We start from the raw sequence: 22,335 nt of genomic DNA on the forward strand, positions 1-22,335 counted from the left end.
AGATGGAGGAAAAAAAAAGCAGCAATGAATGGTGGGCATCCATCTGAAACAAAAATAAATTAATAAATGAAGGAAACAGCCTAAGTGCCATCACCCCCTTGTGCCATCTAATAGGGTACAGCCCCTGGTAAGTTCAAATTTGTTCTGACTGCAGAACCTTGCCCAACTTAGCCAGCTGACATCTTTCAAAATGGAAGCCCCCCTAAACTAAACCAAAACTAAAAGAAGCAGAAGGTTTGGATGAAGCACACTTTACTGTGAACCCGCTTGGGTGACCCCAGCCTTTATGCACATGGCATCTTTAATAAATTTTGCACTTAATCACACTAGAATATGCTAGAAGAATTAAAGGCCTTCCAATACTAGAAGTGGCCTGTAGGAGGCACTGTCATCAAAAGCAATAAGGAGAAGAAAAGGACCTGGGAGGTCTAACAAGGTGGGCACACACAAGAGCAGCAGATAAAACGTCCTGAGTTACCAGAATATGCTTGTTATTATAATCACTTGTGATCCTTTGATTATTATTATTATTATTAATTTTGAAAAGGCACGGACACTGCCAGTCTGGGATGCTTTATGCCCTGAGAAACGGCATCATGATAGATAGATAGATAGATAGATAGATAGATAGATAGATAGATAGATAGATAGATAGATAGATAGATAGATAGATAGATAGATAGATAGATATGAAAGGCACTATTAGATAGATAGATAGATAGATAGATAGATAGATAGATAGATAGATAGATAGATAGATAGATAGATAGATAGATAGATAGATAGATAGATAGATAGATAGATAGATACTTTATTAATCCCAATGGGAAATTCACATGGTCAAGGTGTAGCCAGCCTTTAACTCTGGTTCATGCTTATGTTCTTTTGATTCATCCATTTTGTTGTCTATTTCTATTTTCTTTTTGTTTTATTATTGGTTTGTTTATTAATTAATTTGAATTAATGTTTAATGCCGATTATGCATTCATTATTATTTTTTTTTTGTTTCTTCGGTGCCTTATAACAGAGTTGTTGAACCCAATGGGGAGGGGCCTCTTAACATTTACAACTAACGGACCACCTTTATAACGGGCCAAGAGACCCCAGGACTTTAAAGAGATGTTCGTTTTCATACTCGTGTTGTCCGAGTCCCATCTTTAACTTTTCTAGAATTTTCTTTTGGTTTTTGACTTTTCTCCCTTCTCATTTCCTGTATTTTATATTTAGAATGAGCTGAGAGGCCTCAGTAATTTGCCAAGACCTTAGTTTTCATACTTATATTGTGCAGCTTGCAAATTTGGATTTTTGGTAATTTTTGGTTTTTAATTTTCTGACTTTGATTATTTAGCATTTTTAAATGTCTGGATTGTGCTTTTATAATGGGACTAGCCATGTGCGGCCAACTACGTTGCGCGTGTTAAAGTTGTCTGTGAAGGGCTCCCTGTTTAAACGCGGCTGCCAGTCGTGAACTGGGCCCTTCGTCGCACAGCATTATGATTTTTTTATAAGGGAAACAAAATTACAAAAGAAAACCCTTGGACATTGATCCGATAGGAACGGCCTACTCGGAATCACTGTCCGAATAGTAATTATGTGGTGGTGGAGGAGCATTTCTGCTTCTCTCCGTTCACAGTCCGTCTCGTTTTCACGACGCTGTCGATTCCTCTCACAATCTCTTCTCAACCTTTCTCCAATCTCGCAGGTTGCTTTGTGGCAATCCAAAGAGTAAGGAAGAACCAATGCTTCTTTCTTGAACTCCAAATGCCAACTGATGGAAAATCACAGAAGTGTGTCCGACTTATATACTCTGACTGCCGACTCCAAGAAGCAGGTGAACATTCGATTTGGACGAAGTGCTGCCAACGACGGTCGATAGAAACACAAAAAACCACAGTCTCGACAACGAAGCAGGTGTCGACGCCAGATCTAAACACAAAGAGTGCTATCGACAGTGTTTGTAAAGAAAAGTAACAAACCAAGGCAGTGTCAGGGGAACATGAATTCACGGACAAACAAAGATCAAGATCCAAATGAAGATTATATATAAAGATTAGTTAATTTAAAGCACAACAATTTGTTTAGTTTGAATGTCTACAGTCTTCAGTAGTATAAGTCTGGAGGAGATTCTTAATGCAATGCCTATGTTTTAGCTGTCTCTCTACTGCCATCTAGTGCTTCTTCTTCTAAATCATTCACGAACAAACAAAGATCAAGATCCAAATGAAGATTATATATAGAGATGACATTCCTCATGACATTGCTGAGGCATTAGTTCTCATAATTGTGTCGTTCAACTCCCACTTTTTCATTTTCTGTAAGTTCTCCAGTTTTGAATATTCTCACCTCTCATTTCTTGTGTTTGATATTTAGGTTGTTCCTTTAGAATGAGCTGAGGGGCCTCAGTAATTTGCCAAGGCGTTAATTTTCATACTCGTGTTGTTTGAGTCCCATCTTTAAATTTTCTAGAATTTTGACTTTCTGACCTTTCATTTCCTTTATTTGATATTTGCATTGTGTCGTTAGAATGAGCAGAGAGGCCTCAATAATTTACCAAGGCATTAGTTTTCATACTTATGTTGTGCATCTTGCATATTTGGATTTTTGGTGATTTCTCGTTTTTGATTTTGTGACTTTTGATCATTTAGCCTTTTTTAATGTTTGGTTTGTGTTTTTATAATGGGCTGACATTCCTCAGGACTTTGTTGAGGTGTTAGTTCTCATAACTGTGCTGTTTAGTTCTTATCTTTCATTTTCTGTAAGTTCTCGCCTCTCATTTCTTGTGTCCGATACTTGGCTTGTTCCTTTCTAATGGGCTGAGGGACTTCATTAATTTGTCGAGGCACCAGTTTTCATAATCGTGTTGTTTGGCTTCAGTCTTTGATTGATTTTTCTGTTTGTTCTCTTGGTTTTGATTGTCTGGCTTTTTCTCATTTAGCTCTCATTTTGGGTGTTTGATGTTTCACGTGCGCCTTTATACAATGTCGAGAATCGTCGTTGCTTAGCTGAGGTGTTAGTTTTCATACTCGTGTTGTTTGAGTCCCATCTTTAAATTTTCTAGAATTTTCTTGTTTTGACTTTCTGCCCTCTCATTTCCTTTACTTGATATTTGCTTTGTGTCGTTAGAATGAGCGGAGAGGCCTCAGTAATTTGCCAAGGCATTAGTTTTCATACTTAAGTTGTGCAGCTTGCATATTTGGATTTTCGGTAATTTCTCGTTTATGATTTTCTGACTTTTGACTTTTCTCATAACTGTGTTGTTTAGTTCTTATCTTTTCATGTTCTGTAAGTTCTCGCCTCGCATTTTTTGGTCTGATATTTGGCTTATTCCTTTCTAATGAGCTGAGGGCCTTCAGTAATTTGTCGAGGCACAATTGTGTTGTTTGGCTTCAATCGTTGATTTTTCTGTTAGTTCTCTTGGTTTTGCACATTTAGCTCTCATGTTGGGTGTTTGAGGTTTCATTTGCGCCTTCATATTAGGTTGAGAAGCCTCGTTGCTTAGCTGAGGTGTTAGTTTTCATACTCATGTTGTTTGAGTCCCATCTTTAAACTTCCTAGAATTTTCTTTCGTTTTTGACTTTCTGACCTCTCATGTCTTGTGTTTTGCGTTTGGATTGTTCTTTTCGAGTGGGCCGAGAGGCCTCAGTGCTTTTCTTGAGCCATTTGTTGTTTGTTTTGTGTTGTTTCGCTTGTGTCATTGCATCTCCATAAGTTTCTTTTTCTTTTGATTTTGTAGCTCTTGCTTCTGGTGTTTGACTTAAATGTAATTTGTTGAGTAATACCTCAGTAATTTGTTGAGGTGCTACTTTTCATACTTGAGTTGTGTGGCATCCATTTTTGGATTTTCTGGCCTATCATCGCTGGTGTTTGATATTTGGACGGCGCTTTTATACTGGGCTGAGGGGGCCTCAGGATTTGGCTAAAGCCTCAGTTATCATACTTGTGCTGTTTGGTTTCCATCCTTGGATTTTCTGTAAATTCTCTTGTTTTTTTTTATTACCGTTTTAACTTCACCTGTTTGTTGTCTGGTACAAATCTCGTAATCGATATTTAACCCACTTCCTATTGCTCAGTGACTTGAAACTTTGCACACTTTCTCACTTCTGATGACAATACACGAATCAATAATCTGTTTCACTAATTGATCAATTAATCCATGTTAATTAAGAAATTAAATTTTCATATGAGGAATGGTTCAAGATTTCAACAATAGATGGCGCTAGTAATGGATAGAAATATTAAAAGTGTTAAAATATTGATTACAAAATTATACTAAAACAAACCCAAGACTACAAAGTTGAAAATAATATATATAAATACTTTTTAAAAAAACATGCTTATATTAAGTTAAAAAGTGTACTAAGTAAAAAATAAGTCTCTCATACATCACTTGTAAAAAAAACAGCGTGGGTGCTTTTCATCAATCGACATTCAAAAAACACTTCTTCAAATTTTAGCAAAAAGCACCCACCTTTTATTTTACGAGTGATGTATGAGAGTTATTTTTTTACTTTTTAGTACACTTTTTAACTTAATATAAGCATTGTTTTTAAAAAGTATATATATTTTTTTTTTTTGTAGGTCCTCTGCACAGCGTCACCCAAGTTTGTGGAAAACATGTATAGCCAAACAACATGAGCGGAGACTGAGGGCTTGTCAAATGGCTGGAGGTACCACTGGGCTTTAAATCAGCCCAGACAAGCAAGCACAGCGACAGGCTCAGGAAACAAAGGGCTCAACATATGAAAACAAGGACCATAATGACAAAATGACTGAAACCTGGAACATCACTCCTAGGAAAAGCACTGAAGTTCTGATGAAGTGTCCTACACCTGCTCCCAGGAAAGAGCAGCTCCTCACATAGAGAGAATGAATGATCTTATGGCTGCAAATTGGCACTCATGATGATGTTTGGTAGTTTTCTAGGAAATCATAAGGACACTTTGTAGTATTCTGAGGCTTCAAGATAATAATAAAAGAAGAAGATATTGCGCTAAACTGCATGTAATTGTTGCCACTTTGCAAGAACATCAAGAATAATTATGTAACCGAGCACAAAGATGGAAAGATGGAGACACACACCAAACAAGATTAAACCCTGATAACAGTCACATTTATTTAACTATCAAAGATCCACAGCCGTAGTTTCAGAAGAACCGCCTTCCTGAACTGATGTTCATGTAACATTTAGATTACACTTTATTAATCCCATAGGCAAATACAAGTGCATACAGTAGGAGAATTAGATAGATAGATAGATAGATAGATAGATAGATAGATAGATAGATAGATAGATAGATAGATAGATAGATAGATAGATAGATAGATAGATAGATAGATAGATAGATAGATAGATAGATGTGAAATGCACTATATAATAAATAGATAGATGTGAAAGGCACTATATATCTATTATATAGTGCCTTTCACATCTATCTATCTATCTATCTATCTATCTCCTTTCACATCTATCTATCTATCAGATAGATATGAAAGGAGATAGATAGATAGATAGATAGATGTGAAAGGCACTATATAATAAATAGATAGATAGATGTGAAAGGCACTATATATATCTATTATATAGTGCCTTTCACATCTATCTAATAGATAGATAGATAGATAGATAGATAGATAGATAGATAGATAGATAGATAGATAGATAGATAGATAGATAGGAAAGGCACTACATAATAGATAAATGTGAAAGGCACTATATAATAAATAGATAGATGTGAAAGGCACTATATATATCTATTATACAGTGCCTTTCACATCTATCTATTATATAGTGCCTTTCACATCTATCTATCTATCTATCTATTAGATAGATGTGAAAGGCACTGTATAATAGATATATATAGTGCCTTTCACATCTATCTATCTATAGTGCCTTTCACATCTATGTATTAGATAGATAGATAGATAGATAGATAGATAGATAGATAGATAGATAGATGTGAAAGGCACTATATAATAGATAAATGTTTAAGGCACTATATATAGGAAAGGCACTACATAATAGATAGATAGATGTGAAAGGCACTATATAATAGATATATAGTGCCTTTCACATCTATCTATTATATAATGCCTTTCACATCTATCTAATAGATAGATAGATAGATCTCCTATATCCTGGTGACATCAAGAGTGATTTTCTAAATTTGGGTATCTAATAAAATGCTATCACTCCTACCCCAAAGAGACAGACCACTGTGAGATTTTTGATCCACTCAGGAGTGTTTTCCTGTTCTAGCTGCTTGATAATTACGGGCCCTGGTTAAACCTGACCAACCAACCTAAACTCATCATGCCCTAACCAAAATGAAATTGCTGAATTTTTATGAAACTTTGACACAAAACCTTGGACAGCCATCATGGCCCATAGTTGTGTGATTCTTGATGGTGCTGATGTGTTAGATCTTCTTTTGAATTCATTTTAATTGACCTGCTCTTGCAGACTCAGACCCCTTAATTGTTTCTTTCTCTTTAGTTAGCCGCCAAACAAAAACAAGATACAAAATGAGCCAAAACACGACCAGCAAGCAGTGACCATCATACAATAATATGAAAATAAAGAAATATGAGGGTCTCGGGAATGTTGATCTGCTCAGGACCCCAAACATTTCATCAGAGCTCTTAGAAAAGAGAAAATCGAAATGTCTGCTGTTGCACAATTGAGAGCAGCGACAAGCCATGGAATTAAAGAACGAGTTTAATTTACAAGAAGAATCGGCGCCTGATTGAGCAACTGGTTGGAATGAAATGGATTGGACTTTGTGGCCCTGACTTACTGTAGTTGGTCTTCTGTCGGCTCACTCACTTCACATTTCATTTCTGTTTGGGTGCCATTTAAGGAAAGAAATGAAGCAACTCAGAGGAGCAAATCTCAAAAAACAAGTCAATTAAAATGAAAGGAATAGGAGTTAATTAGCAGGAAAAACAGGTCACCAATTAAGAAAAGGGTTAGAATGAAAACCTGCAGCCACTACGGCCCTCCAGGACCGGAGTTGGAGACAATGGCGGTCTTTCCTGACAAACACTACGGTCAAGACCACAAACTAATGTGTCTCCAAATAGCAGGTTCCAAAAAAATGAAACGTCACATAATGAGGGCAAAAAAAAAAAAAAAAAACACCAAAAATAAATAAATACGTAATAAAGAACATAAAACAACAACTCAATAACTCATGACTTTGAATTGGTTACAATTCTTCTCATTGTAACGTCTGCTCTTCAGCCCGGAGAGGGACACGTGGCTCTGGTTGTCATGGACATTCGATGACGGGGTGGCCATTAAAGCAAGCCAGATCCTTTTAAGAGCTACCCACACTCAAAGCTGTCAAAAGTGAAAAGTTCATTGGTCGTTAAGAATATTCAGCCCGTCAGTCAGTGTCCAACCCGCTATATCCTAACACAGGGTCACGGGGGGGGTCTGCTGGAGCCAATGCCAGCCAGCACAGGGCGCAAGGCAGGGAACAAACACTGGGCAGGGCGCCAGCCCACCGCAGGGCACACACACCAAGGACAATTTAGAATCGCCGGCGCACCTAACCTGCATGTCTTTGGACTGTGGGAGGAAACCCACGCAGACACGGGGAGAACATGCAAACTCCACATAGGGAGGACCCGGGAAGTGAACCAGGGTCTCCTAACTGCGAGTGCTGCCCTCTCTGTTATGTTTGGGACATCAAGGTGGTGGGAGGTTATCTGACATGGAAGTGAAGACGACCATCAAGTGGGCGTGTCTTTTAGTGGGCGTGTCTCATAGGGTTGTCAGCTGTAGCCACACCCTCCTCAGAGTTTTTGCTGAGTAAGTCAGATGACATAAATATACAATCTGATTGGCTATTCTGGTAAAGGCTTCTTCTCACTACCCACTGCACCACCGTGCCACCCTCATTAAGAACATGTTGTAATATTATATAGTGCCCTGCACAGAGTACCCCGTAATGATAGACATTACAAAGGCAAAGAGAGAACCTGAAGATGCAAGACAGCCCTTTACAACTTGAAATGAGCCGACACCATGGGAGCAGAGTGACGGTATGAGGCGACATCACCAAAGAATGAGGGTCTTTCAACATGGAGCACTAAAAACAATCAAATCCTAATGAGTGGCACGTGGCACTACACATGGGCGACATGCCCTGTCAGATACACACACACTTGAGACGTATCAACCTCCACCCACAGGGCTCCACTAACACCGAGCTCCACGTTGGCAGTTCAGTACACTGGGCATCGTGGACAGCATGGCACAGATTTACCAGGAAACCGTAGCAGATGTTAATCTGCTTGCCCATCATTTAGTAAAGATCTGCTCTTCCAGTCTCCGTCGCGCTGCAGATCTGTGCTTTAGACATCATGAGAGCTCTATTTTTATCCTGTGGCACTGTGATTCTCACGCCCAGGGGACAAACGCACACAAAGGAAATAAAAAAAAAAAAAGAAAAATAGGCTTTAATGAAATCCGCAGTCGCTGTAATTCATCTTTGTGAAGCGAGACTCGAAAAAAATTAAAACGGCAATCTAAATCGAACAAAAGGACTCCTCGTGGAGGAACTCGACTGCCAGCCGCCCATGTGTCATGAAACATCTGCTTCACTGCCCCTTACCCTGGGCCTGCAACAAATGCCGAGAGCCCCCTTAGGTGCCTCGCAAGCCATAATGCAAGGTGTCTCCCCCCCGCCACCTCCCAAGAAAATGCCAACTGCAGGGCAGATTAGGAGGAGCCGCCTTAACGTTCCAATTCCACCCTGATGACCCAGTGGGCTCAGACAGTAAGAAGAGTCAGGGCAGACCTGGTAGGGCAGTCAGGGCAGGTGGAGACGAGCGGCAGCTCGTGTGACAAAGAGTCACACATGACATCAGCAGGCTTGGCTTGTTTGCTTTCTTCTAGATTAGTCTCTGGAGGACACTTTCCATTGAGCTTGCAACGTTTACTTCTGCACAGCTTGGTGCCACCCAAAGGCGCCACTTTGTTTGTGTCACGCTTTTCTGTCTCTCTTTCAACCTATTGATCCATTTATTTGATGTATTTCCTTTCACTGCTACTTTTATTTAATGCGTCCCACAATTAATGACTTTATCTATCTTATCTTTCTATTATATAGCACCTTTCAATATCTTGCGGTGGACGGCCAGCAGCTCAACCCGGCCGGGACCCCCCCTGGAATGGAAGGATGAGGAAAGGCAGCTACCTGCCGACATTGCTTCCCCCAAAACGCTAGATGGCAGCTCCCTTGGAGTGCAGCAGTACCCCGGGATTCCCGCAGAGCACTATGGGACATGGAGTTCGGACACACAGCCCTGTTGGGTGCCGCCAGGGGGAGCTGTGAAAGGACCTGGGGAGTCGCAAGTGCTTGGAAGTCATGAGGACGGAAGCCCCACAGTACGTCCGGGCTGATTAAAGAGTTGGGATTCGCCATCTGACCCGGAAGTGCTGGCAAGTCACAGGGACAGAAGAACGGAAGCACTTCCGGGTCAAGGACTATATAAAGGACTGTTGGGAACCCAGCAAGCGAGCCAGAGTTGGGAGGGAGTAGGACAGAGCTTGCTGGGAGCAGTGGAGGAGAGATTTGTGGGCTTTACGACCCTTTTTGTAGTTGTTGCCCGTTTATTGTGGTGGAGGTGCATTGGGGCACCATAGAAGAAAATGAAACAACTTCTTGGTGTTTTGTATCCCGTGTCCTGCGTCTGTCTGTTGGGAAAAGGTGAGCTCTGTCCCGTCAGAGCTGAACACGATCAGATACAGTGCCAGCATTTGATGCTGCAGCATACCTTCCTACTAATTTGTTCAGAATTACATTATTTTTTGTGTTTTTTTAATTATAAAATTTGCCCTATTTCACTACTAACCCAGCCACAGGGGATGCACAAACCAGTGTGTTTCTTCGTGCCGGTGCCAAGCCTGGATAAATAGGGAGGGTTACGTCAGGAAGGGCATCCGGTGTAAAATTTTGCCAAATCAACATGTGGACAACAACACAGAAGCCACTGTGTCGACCCCTAATGGGAGCAGCTGAAAGAAGAAGAGGACGAAGAAGAAGAAGAAGAAGAAGTCCTCTTTCACTACTACTGGGTGGAGCCACGGGGGGCAGCTAGTCTATCATATAGTAACTTTCAAATGTATGTTCCGTTTATATACTGCTATTATTGCGATAGATAGATAGATAGATAGATAGATAGATAGATAGATAGATAGATAGATAGATAGATAGATAGATAGATAGATAGACATCTATCTATCTATTATATAGTGCCTTTCACATCTATCTATTATATAGTGCCTTTCACATCTATCTAATAGATAGATCTCCTAAATCCTGGTGACATCAAGAGCGATTTTCTAAATTTGGGTATCTATAGATAGATAGATAGACTTTATTAATCCCAAGGGGAAATTCCCATACTCCAGCAGCAGCATACTGATAATAACAATATTAAATTGAAGAGTTATAACAATGCAGGTATAACAGACAATACCTTTCTATAATGTTAATGTTTACCCATCCAGAGTGGAATTGAAGAGTCGCATAGTGTGATGGATGAACGATCTCCTCAGTCTGTCAGTGGAGCAGGATGGTGACAGCAGTCTGTCGCTGAAGCTGCTCCTCTGTCTGGAGATGATCCTGTTCAGTGAATGCAGTGGATTCTCCATGATTGACAGGAGTCTGCTCAGCGCCCGTTGCTCTGGCACAGATGTCAGACTGTCCAGCTCCATGCCTACAATAGAGCCTGCCTTCCTCACCAGTTTGTCCAGGCGTGAGGCGTCCCTCTTCTTTATGCTGCCTCCCCAGCACACCACCACATAGAAGAAGGCGCTCGCCACAACCGTCTGATAGAACATCTGCAGCATCTTATTGATGTTGATGTTGAAGGACGCCAGCCTTCTAAGGAAGTATAGTCGGCTCTGTCCTCTCTTACACAGAGCATCAGTATTGGCAGTCCAGTCCAGTTTATCATCCTTCTGCACTCCCAGGTATTTATAGGTCTGCACCCTCTGCACACAGTCACCTCTGATGATCACGTGGTCCATGAAGGGCCTGGGCCTCCTACAATCCACCACCAGCTCCTTGGTTTTGCTGGTGTTCAGTTGTAGGTGGTTTGAGTCGCACCATTTAACAAAGTCCTTGATTAGGTTCCTATACTCCTCCTCCTGCCCACTCCTGATACAGCCCACCATAGCAGTGTCATCAGTTGCAATTCTCCGAGTTGTATTGGAAGTCTGATGTATATAGGCTGAACAGGACCGGAGAAAGTACAGTCCCCTGCGGCGCTCCTGTGCTGCTGACCACAATGTCAGACCTGCAGTCCCCGAGACGCACATACTGAGGTCTGTCTGTAAGATAGTCCACGATCCATGCTACCAGGTATGAATCTACACCCATCTCTGTCAGCTTGTCCCTAAGGAGCAGAGGTTCATATCTATTGTATAGTGTACAGTATGTCTGTCTTCCTACAGTATCATACACAGTCTTTCCTATCTACCTATTATATCTGCCTGTCTATCCATGTATCAACTTGGACTGTTGCTCCGGCTCTTTGGATGAGGATTCACATGTCATCTCGTCACACGCCAGCCATATTCCTCTGATGGTCCCCCGAGTTATACTGATGCAGGCCAACCTGCCCCTAACGCTTTCCAGCAGCTTCCTTCTTCACACTTTCTAGAATGTTGGCACACAAGAGGTCGAGTCTCGAGTGATTCACTCCTTCCTTCTCTCCCTCCCTCCCTCACCCAAACCCTACCCCCCTCCCCCCGCTTCGCTCCCACAAGCCACCTGCTCTTTCCTAGAAATAACTCTGAGCTGCTCTGGCATCCAAAGAGCCAGATGGGAAGGATGCGCTACTCCATGGAGCTCCGGCTACCCACCTTGGCAGAGGCACCTCACGCACAGGAGGTGCACAGGCAGGTTTGTAGTGACTGCCAGAGGAGCCCACCGTCTGCGGCTGGCAGGTCACTTTAATGTTACTGTGCTATACTTCCAGCCCCAAAGGAACCCGCAGATCCTGCTTGAACCCAAACACCACCTACAAGATGGTGTTCTTTGAATCTCAGGTTTGCACGTTCCGTGTTTTCCATTTTTAACTTGAATTTCTTCCCAGTTTGGCACAGCTTTCCCAGATCACTGCTGTGACTCGACTGTCTCTCATTTCAACACCCCCCCACACACTCTGTTGTTTGTTTTTTTCTTCCATTCCACTCCTCCTCACTCTTTATCCCTCATTTGTGTTCATATAGTGACAATGAATATCAAACTGGACTAACAGAGTTGTGAACAAGAATTCTGCAATGAAAGCATTCGCCATTTCAGACATTCTCAATAGAAAACCAATGCAGGACCCCAACGTTCAGTCCCCCTTCTACCCAAAACCATGCAACCATCTTCTCAGATGTACAAAGAATAATTAATTATGTTTATATAGCACTTTTCAAGAGAGGAGAGGAATGAAGGTCAGTAGGACCACCTTGATGGAATACATGTGTGTGAATGAGAGGAAGATTAGAAGAATGGTGAGGATGCTGGGAGTAAAGTTGGCGAAGGTGGAGGACTTTAAATACTTGGGATCAACAGTACAGAGTAACAGGGAGTGTGGAAGAGAAGTGAAGAAGAGAGTCCAGGCAGGGAGGAGAAGAGTGTCAGGAGTGATTTGTGACAGACGGGTACCAACAAGAGTGAAAGGGAAGGTCTACAGGATGGTAGTGAGACCAGCTATGTTATATGGGCTGGAGGCAGTGGCACAGGTGACAGAGTTGGAGGTGGCAGAGTTAAAGATGTTAAGATTTGCATTGGTTGTGATGAGGAATGGACAGGATTAGAAGTCAGAGGGGCGAGATTGTGTTGGTTTAGAGCTGTGCAGAGAAGAGATGCTGGGTATATTGGGAGAAGGGTACTAAGGATAGAGCTGCCAGGTAAGGGGAACAGAGAAAGGCCTAAGAGAAGGTTTATGGATGTGGCGAGTGACACTGTGATCTGTAGTGAGAGTAGGAAGCAGGTCGAGGAGACCCTGGAGAGGTGGAGATGTGCTCTTGAGAGGAGAGAAATGAAGGTCAGTAGGACCACCATGACGGAATACATGTGTGTGAATGAGAGGGAGGTCAGTGGAATGGTGAGGATGATGGGAGTAGAGTTGGCGAAGGTGGAGGAGTTTAAATACTTGGGATCAACAGTACAGAGTAATGGGCATTGTGGAAGAGAAGTGAAGAAGAGAGTCCAGGCAGTGTGGAGAGGAGTGTCAGGAGTGATTTGTGACAAACGGGTACCAGCAAGAGTGAAAGGGAAGGTCTACAGGACGGTAGTGAGACCAGTTATGTTATATGGGCTGGAGACGGTGGCACAGGAGACAGAGCTGGAGGTAGAAGATGTTAAGATTGGCATTGGGTGTGACGAGGATGGACAGGATTAGAAATAAGGACATTAGAGGGTCAGTTCAAGTTGGACAGTTGGAAGACAAAGTCAGAGAGGGGAGATGGCGTTGGGAAAGCACACTAATAAAGGTACAGGCTACCATTGTGTTCAGGAGCCTGACTGCCTGTGGGGAGAAGATGTCATTCAGTCTGGCAATGTTACTTCACAAACGGCGACACCTTCTGCTGGATGAAGCCAGGGAAAAGATACAGTGGGAGGGCTCTCCCACAATGCTTTGAGGCATGACGGACGCAGCACTTTATGAACATGTCTATGATAAAAGGGAGAGAAGTCCCGATGGTGGTCCCCACAGCATGCACTGTCCGTCATAGAGACTTGCGATCAGATGCATTACAGATCCCATACCAAACGGTGATGCAGCAGGTGTTCTTGTAAAATGTGTTGATGATACACGTGGTGGAATGCTTGCCTTTTTCAGCCACTGCAGAAAATGGAGTTGCTGCTGTGCTTTCTAGGTCAAGGAGGAGACATTGATAGACTACATGAGGTCCTCCACCAGGTGCACCCAGCAAGGTATGTGGTGCTTTTTACACATTCTGTCACAGAACTCTTGATGTAAACGTGGGATGTGGGCAGGATGGGTCTCATTAGATTTATCAACCTCAACATACAGATTGTCGCACATGCACCAGGCTACCAGCTGCTCAACTTCCATTCTGCGCTTTGTTTCGTCATCAGGGGTGATGAGGCCCACTACCAGCTTGATAATGCTGTCTGAGCCGTACGTCAGAGTACAGTCATGAGTTAGTAAGGTCAGCAGAAATGGGCTGAGCACACATTCCAAGAGGTCCAGGGATAAAGGACAGAAGGCTGATGGTTGTTTTTTTTAGGAAAACTTTAAAAAGTACATTTCTCAGAAAAAGTTCCAGATGAAAATGAAGGGGAGAAAAATGTCTTATGGAAATTCAACATTGTTTAAAGACAACCCATGATTAGACAAACTAATGTACTCTTAAACAAAATCTGTAATCCACCAAGACCATGAAATTGTTATCCAAATTAGTTGATAAGAAAACACCATACCATGATGAGACCCCACTTTAGCCAGTTGGAAAATTGTGTGCATGCAAATATAAGCACCCTCCCATCAGACCTAGAGCACTCCTACTGCCTGATGGGAGTTGTAGTCCTTCTGTCAGTAGTGGGAAAAGGTTATAGAGGAGATAAAAATATAGGGAAAGTAGAACTTTATAGATACACATTTTTTTTTATATATATGTACTCGCTTTGCTCGACCTAAACCTAAGGGGTGCACTACGCGCCAGTCACTTCACATCTTTGCTGCTCACGTTGTGAAGGGGTGGGGGGGGGGGGGGGCTGAACGCACGCTAAGGAGATGTGGACGGATCAGCTGCTGCCGAGCTGCGTGTTCTGCTTGTCGTGCTGCACGTCGATCATTTAAAAGCCTGTACAGCAGCTTTGTCTCACTGCCTTGTCTCGCGGGACGTCAAAGTGTCTTCCGAGAAGATCACATCTCGACCCAAGATTTTTTTATTATAATAGAGATATATATCTATATACCTAATGTAGATATAAAATCCAATGTTTGACTGTATGTATGTGTGGCAGCGTTTCACAACAGAACTACTTAATGGATTTAGATCTTTTCTTTTTTTCTATCATTTGTTTGAACATTTTCAGTTGATGTTGCGACTTCTGTCATCGCACTGAGTATCATAGTTCACTTGCAGGAGTGATTTATTTGCCCAAATTAGGGTTACGGATGCTGCGGACCGAGGGGAGGAGGGCAGGGCCCTCACGCGTCAGCCTCTGTTTCGAGTTGTTCTGCCTCTTGCCACGTGTTGGAGCGCACCTCACCTCGAGATTGTTAAGGAGTAACGTTTGACGTTTTTGAAAGAGAGGTCAGCACTATGTGTTTTAGAGGGTACCTGCTGATTTCCAAAGACATGTGCTCTTCTTCCCACGCGGGGAACGCTCTCCCGTCAGAGCTGAACACGATCAGATACAGTGGCAATGTTTGACCTACCTTCCGCTTGGCCAGAATTACATTTTTTTTTAATTTTTGTATTGATTTTTAAAGTTTATCCTGTTTCACTACTACATGGACAGAGCCGCGGGGAACAGCTAGTATGTATGTGTGTGTATATATATATTATATATAGTGGCACCCAGGACGGGACACCCCTTTGCTATATGTTCAGGGGGAGCAGCCATGGATTGAAAGAAAGAAAGAAAGAAAGAAAGAAAGAAAGAAAGAAAGAAAGAAAGAAAGAAAGAAAGAAAGAAAGAAAGAAAGAAAGAAAGAAAGAAAGAAAGAAAGAAAGAAAGAAAGAAAGAAAGAAAGAAAGAAAGAAAGAAAGAAAGAAAAGAAAAACTATATGATAGATTGATAGATAGATTGATAGATAGATGGCCGTCCCCTTGGGTTGGAACAGTTTCCCGCAGGGCTCCATGGGAATTGGAGTTGGGTGCAGCCCTGTTGGGTCCCGCAGGCGCCGCCAGGGGGTGCTACAGCTGCGACTCTTGAGCCCGTATGGGCAGCGTATTCGCCACAACCGGAAGTGCAGCCGGAACTTGGCAGTCAACCACCTGGAGCACTTTTGGGTGGACTATCAAAGGGGCCAGCGGCCACCACTCAATGGCCAGAGTCAGGAGGAGAAGGACAAAGCTTGGAGGAGGAGTGGTGGTGTCAAAGGAGAGTGTTTTGCTTTATTGCTTTGTGTTTTGGGACTGTGTTGTGCCTGTGGGGGGTCATGGGGTCTTGTGCCCCACAGGTGAAGAAAAATTAAAGTTCTTTGTTTTTATAAGTGCCTCCGGTGTGAGTCTGTATCGGGTCAGGCACCTATATAGTGCCTTTTACAATATATATATCGCCTCTGGCGCGGACGTCCGAGGTTCGATTTCTGAGAGGGAGTGCAGCGAGTGTGTACGCCTGATGAGCCCAGAATTAGGGCGAAACACGTGTCGCATACTCTTTGTATTATTTGACAGTAAACTATTTCAACCATTCTATGATCTGCTTCTCACAACTGAGGGCACCGTGGCGGATGTTAGCAGACTTGCTGGCCAACCACAAGCGTTACCTGGTAGGTAACCACCCAAATAATCAGATTGTGACACAGACTACGAATGCCGTGAATGCAATTACCCCGATCTACATGCTGTCAAATAAACGAACCACACGCCGTGGCGCAACGTTAGGGGCATCGCCTCTGGCACTGACGTCCGAGGTTCGATTCCAAGAGGGAGTGCATTAGAGTGTGTACGCCTGATGAGCCCAGAATGAGGGCAAAACACGTGTCGCGTACTCTTTGCATTATTTGACAGTAAACTATTTCAACCATATATATATATATATTTATGAGCACCTTTGTACCATGAAATGCCTTTTGTTTTTTTTTTGTTTTTTTTTTTAACAATGCGAAATATAAAGTTTCGCTGCACATCACTTGAATCACTGGCTCGTGATTAATTCTGGTGTGATAGGGCATGGGATTTGCCTTGTACGATGATGAATAAATAAATAATGTCATTGCTACTACATTTAATAAGTAGAGAATATCATTACTAGCAACAATCAATACATACAGATCTAAAGTCCTACCTTCTTTATATGGCAACACTTGGGCATCCAGCTCTTGCCCATCATGGGTACTGCAATGACGTATCCTTAGATGATGTTCTTCTTTGCCGTTTACTTCCCTGGCCCTACTTTTAGCTCTGCCTTCGTGAGGTATTGGGTGCGTTTAGAAATATCATATTCACTGCATGACCCAGACCCCTCACGGACCCCCGTGATCATCAGAGGTGACTGTGTGCAGAGGGTGCAGACCTATAAATACCTGGGAGTGCAGCTGGATGATAAACTGGACTGGACTGCCAATACTGATGCTCTGTGCAAGAGAGGACAGAGCCGACTATACTTCCTTAGAAGACTGGCGTCCTTCAACATCTGCAATAAGATGCTGCAGATGTTCTACCAGACAGTTATGGTGAGCGCCCTCTTCTACGCGGTGGTGTGCTGGGGAGGCAGTATTAAGAAGGAGGACGCCTCACGCCTGGACAAACTGGTGAGTAAGGCAGGCTCTATTGTTGGCATGGAGCTGGGCAGTTTGACATCTGTGGCAGAGCGACGGGCGCTGAGCAGGCTCCTGTCAATCATGGAGAATCCACTGCATCCACTGAACAGGATCATCTCCAGACAGAGGAGTAGCTTCAGCGACAGACTGCTGTCACCGTCCTGCTCCACTGACAGACTGAGGAGATCGTTCCTCCACCACACTATGCGACTCTTCAGTTCCACTCAGGGGGTAAACGTTAACATTATACAAAGTTATTGTCTGTATACCTGCATTGTTATCACTCTTTAATTTAATATTGTCTTTATCAGTATGTTGCTGCTGGAATATGTGAATTTTTTCTTGGGATTAATAAAGTATCTATCTATCTATCTATCTATATTATTCTATTCTCCCACATTTACTTGACATTTATTGCTGGTTATTTCCTGCGAGACTGAAGTCTGCCTAACTAACTGAGGTGTAATCAACCTGTTAAACAAGAGTGCAGTGTAAACGCTTCACAGCCGACCAATGACAGGCCATGAAATTTGCATAGCACAACGTGAGTTTTAATATTCTGAAAGCCACGGAGTGAACTTTTCCTTTGTGGACACAGTACATTTAGTTTTTTTAGTGTCACCGAAACTAAACTAAGACCATTATGCGTAGGCGTGTATTGAAATTGCAAAGGCTTTTATCCATAAATCCTGTTTATTTTCAAAGCTGAGCATGAATGCATCACTCCTCAGACCAGAGTGTAATTAGCTCGCAATCCCTTTTTTTTTTTTTAATTGCTACATGAGGTAACACATATTAACAGTTCTTATTATCCAGCTCGAGAGGCAGCAATAATGAAGCAATCTCTCTCGAGCAGAGCTCAATTAGCTGGGTCCCCAGAATTACTGTGAGCTCCCCTGGTGCCCAATCCAGTAACCGTTACTCGCTTTGTAGACAGTTTGACGATTCAGATTTTGGGCAAGGCATCATCTGTAAAGCCCACATCAACAGCCTTTACTATAGAAGTCCATGGTAGCCTGTCTGGAAGGATATTTTATTATTTTTAGCCTTAAAACCTGACACCTGTTGGCTAAGTTGGAGTTTTTCTGGCACCACTTTCATCCATCCATCCATTATCCAACCCGCTATATCCTAACATACAGGTTCATGGGGGTCCGCTGGAGCCAATCCCAGCCAACATAGGGCACAAGGCAGGAAACAAACCTTGGGCAGGGTGCCAGCCCACTGCAGGGCGCGCGCACACACACACACCAAGCACAATTTAGGATCGCCATTTCAACTAACCTGCATGTCTTTGGACAGTGGGATGAAACCTGAACACCCGGAGGAAATCCATACAGACACAGGGAGAACTCCATGCAGGAAGCGAACCTGGGTCTCCTAACTGCGAGGCAGCAGCACTACCAACTGCGCCACCGTGCCACCACTTTCATCAGAGATTATTTTTTACTTTTTAAAGGCGAGCCTTATTACATAAAAGAACAAGTATCTTGCTTGTACTTTTTGAAGCAGCAATAGGTGTAGTAGGGTAGGAAGCAGGCCGAGTGGTTTCACAAGTCCACCACACAGCATGTGTACAATACACATGCACAATTCGGCAAGTGCCATGATGTTTACTGTCTCCATTATTGATTATTCTGTGTAAAGGAATAGCACAAACACACCAAGGGATACTACAGGGCATCCCTTCTTAATAGCCATTGCGGAGACTAAAGCACAAATACAGTGGAACCTCGGTCTGCAAGCATAATATGTTCTGGAAATGCGCTCGCAGTCCAAAGCACTCATATATCAAAGTGAATTTCCCCTTAAGAAATAATGGAAACTCAGATGATTCGTTCCACAACCCAAAACTATTCATATAAAAATGATTAGATAGATAGATAGATAGATAGATACTTTATTAATCCGAAGGGGAAATTCACATTCTCCAGCACCAGCATACTGATAATAACAATATTAAATTAAAGATTGATAATAATGCAGGTAAAAACAGACAATAACTTTGTATAATGTTACCGTTTATACCCCCCGGGTGGAATTGAAGAGTCACATAGTGTGGTGGAGGAACGATCTCCTCAGTCTGTCAGTGGAGCAGGACGGTGACAGCAGTCTGTCGCTGAAGCTGCTCCTCTGTCTGGAGATGATCCTGTTCAGTGGATGCAGTGGATTCTCCATGATTGACAGGAGTCTGCTCAGCACCCGTCGCTCTGCCACAGATGTCAGACTGTCCAGCTCCGTGCCTACAATAGAGTCTGCCTTCCTCACCAGTTTGTCCAGGCGTGAGGCGTCCCTCTTCTTTATGCTATGCTGCCTCTCCAGTTCACCACCGCGTAGAAGAGGGCGCTCACCACAACCGTCTGATAGAACATCTGCAGCATCTTATTGCAGATGTTGAAGGACGCCAGCCTTCTAAGGAAGTATAGTCGGCTCTGTTCTTTCTTACACAGAGCATCAGTATTGGCAATCCAGTCCAGTTTATCATCCAGCTGCACTCCCAGGTATTTATAGGTCTGCACCCTCTGCACACAGTCACCTCTGATGATCACAGGGTCCGTGAGGGGTCTGGGCCTCCTAAAATCCACCACCAGCTCCTTGGTTTTGCTGGTGTTCAGTTGTAGGTGATTTGAGTCGCACCATTTAACAAAGTCATTGATTAGGTCCCTATACTCCCACTCCTGATGCAGCCCACGATAGCAGTGTCGTCAGCGAACTTTTGCACGTGGCAGGACTCCGAGTTGTATTGGAAGTCCGATATATATATATATATATATAATACACTCCTATATACATATATATATATATATATATATATATATATATATATATATATATATATATATATATATATATATATAGTATATATGTATATAAAAATTATTAATACAAAATATAAAGTAAAAATACATAAAACAAATTAACCTGCACTTTACCTTTGAAAAGAATCATGGTTGGTGTGAGTGAGTTTCTAAACTCTTGTGGGATTCCGCCCAACAGGACAACACGTGGAAGAGCGTCCCAAAGCAATTGCAGCCTCCCACTGAGTAGTGAGGACTCAGCTTCGTGTTTTGTGGTGCAAGACAGAGACTCACACGTCACAGCACACACACGTGGTCACAATGCTGTAGTAAACCGTATACGCTCGTTGACTATATGAGTGAGGCACGCCGACTCAGTTGGAGAATAGGAGACGATTACCCACAATCCCGCAGTGAGAGAGAGAGAACCACCATCAGCTCAGTTGTGATCACATGGCGCTCAGCAGACAAAGCGTATACATACTACTCGTATTGCAAGACCTCACTCATTTATCAAGTCAAAATTTATTAGAAATTTTAGCTCGTCTTACAAAACACTCGTAAACCAAGTTACTCGCAAACCAAGGATCCATTGTAATAGAAAACCCCGTGTCAGTCCACTGTGTTTCTGCGTTTTTAGATCCTGAGGCAGGAGGAGGTGGGGCTTGAGATGACATTGTTGGTCTGTTTCTGTGTCTCTTCTCGGTATCCTCGTATGGCAGTTGGTGCCACTGCTCTACTGCCAAATTCTTCGCCTGCCTATGGAAAAGTCGTCTTAGATAAAGGAGCAATAGAATCATCAGGTAGAAGGGTCCTTTCATCTGATTGGCCGGCCCAGCTCTGACTAAGCTGTAGAATAGCCAATAGGGTGAAGGCGGCTTGTTGGCCAAGGTCTCCAGGACTCCGGCTGTGGCTCTACAGTTAACTGATGGGCAGTTATGGTTGTTTTTCCATTTATGTTAATTAATTTCTACTTTGTTTTTGATATATTTGAACAAATCTGTGTCCTCATATGTATTTAGTGACTGGTATCATCTATTCTTGCATTCTGCCCTAAGAGTTGACGCAGCAGTCTGTATCTGCAATTAGTGAGGAGTGCTGTGCAGGGACAAAGTCATTTGTATTACTGTATTGTATTTTTGAGATGTGGGGTACAACATCTGTACATTTTGGTTTAATTTTCCATTTTATTTTGTTCAAGACAAGACAACAGATGAACTACATTCAGGACAAATCAAAGCAGGTTTTTCTTCCCTTACACCACACTTTTAAAACAGCTGTTCCAACATAGAAAGGAAGACATGCTGGTGGCTCAATTACTTTATAACCTGGGAAAGGAAGACTGAGCCGATGCCTCTAATTATTTTAGCTCCTGGGAAAGGAAGATCTGCCGACACCTCAGAGAACATAAAAGGTTTTATTGTTTGGGAAAATGGACAGTGAATTAATTCTTCAAATTGACAGCCAGCCAATCAGAATATCTATCAATCACATCTTGCAAAACCACCACGGGTAGAATTTTAGAATAAATATGCCTCGTCTGAGTGAGTGAGTAGGGGAAGTAAGGACGGAGGGAGGAAGAAGAACGGACGAAGACGTCACTGGTCGTCAGAAAAGCATTATGAATATAGATTACTAAATCAAACGCCGTCCTGCGACATTCATCCTTGTCATCTCTACTTTTTTTCGTAAGCTTTTTCTAAAAAGACTATATATATTCAGACTTTCCTTTCAGTACCTGTTTTCCATTATTCTTTGTTCCAGTGGTATTATAATTCTTGTAATAAATATCATGCTGCTTTTAACTTTCTATGCTTTGTCTTGATGTCTGTAGAGTGATTGAAATAATAAGTTAGATTTCTTTGAGCACCTGGTGCAGCCGGAGGTATGCCATACGCTTTGTGCAGCGAGGTTTATTAAGGCTGAGGGTGAGAGCTCCACCCAATAGTAGGGAACAGGACGTAAAGTAAGGCATTCTTGGTTGATAAATGGCCTATAGTCAAGAGTGCTGAGCCTTTGTATGTTTAAATGTATTCTTATAGACAAAAAGTAATATTTAGG

At 42.5% G+C, this 22,335-nt stretch overlaps 1 protein-coding gene across 1 annotated transcript in view; it reads right to left on the minus strand.

Annotated features, from left to right (window-relative positions):
- Positions 1 to 22,335, minus strand: part of kcnh4a (potassium voltage-gated channel, subfamily H (eag-related), member 4a) — a 165,908-nt gene that overhangs the window by 92,973 nt on the left and 50,600 nt on the right. The window lies entirely within an intron of this gene.

This window comes from Erpetoichthys calabaricus, chromosome 14, assembly GCF_900747795.2.
Source record: "Erpetoichthys calabaricus chromosome 14, fErpCal1.3, whole genome shotgun sequence".
NCBI lineage: Eukaryota > Metazoa > Chordata > Cladistia > Polypteriformes > Polypteridae > Erpetoichthys > Erpetoichthys calabaricus.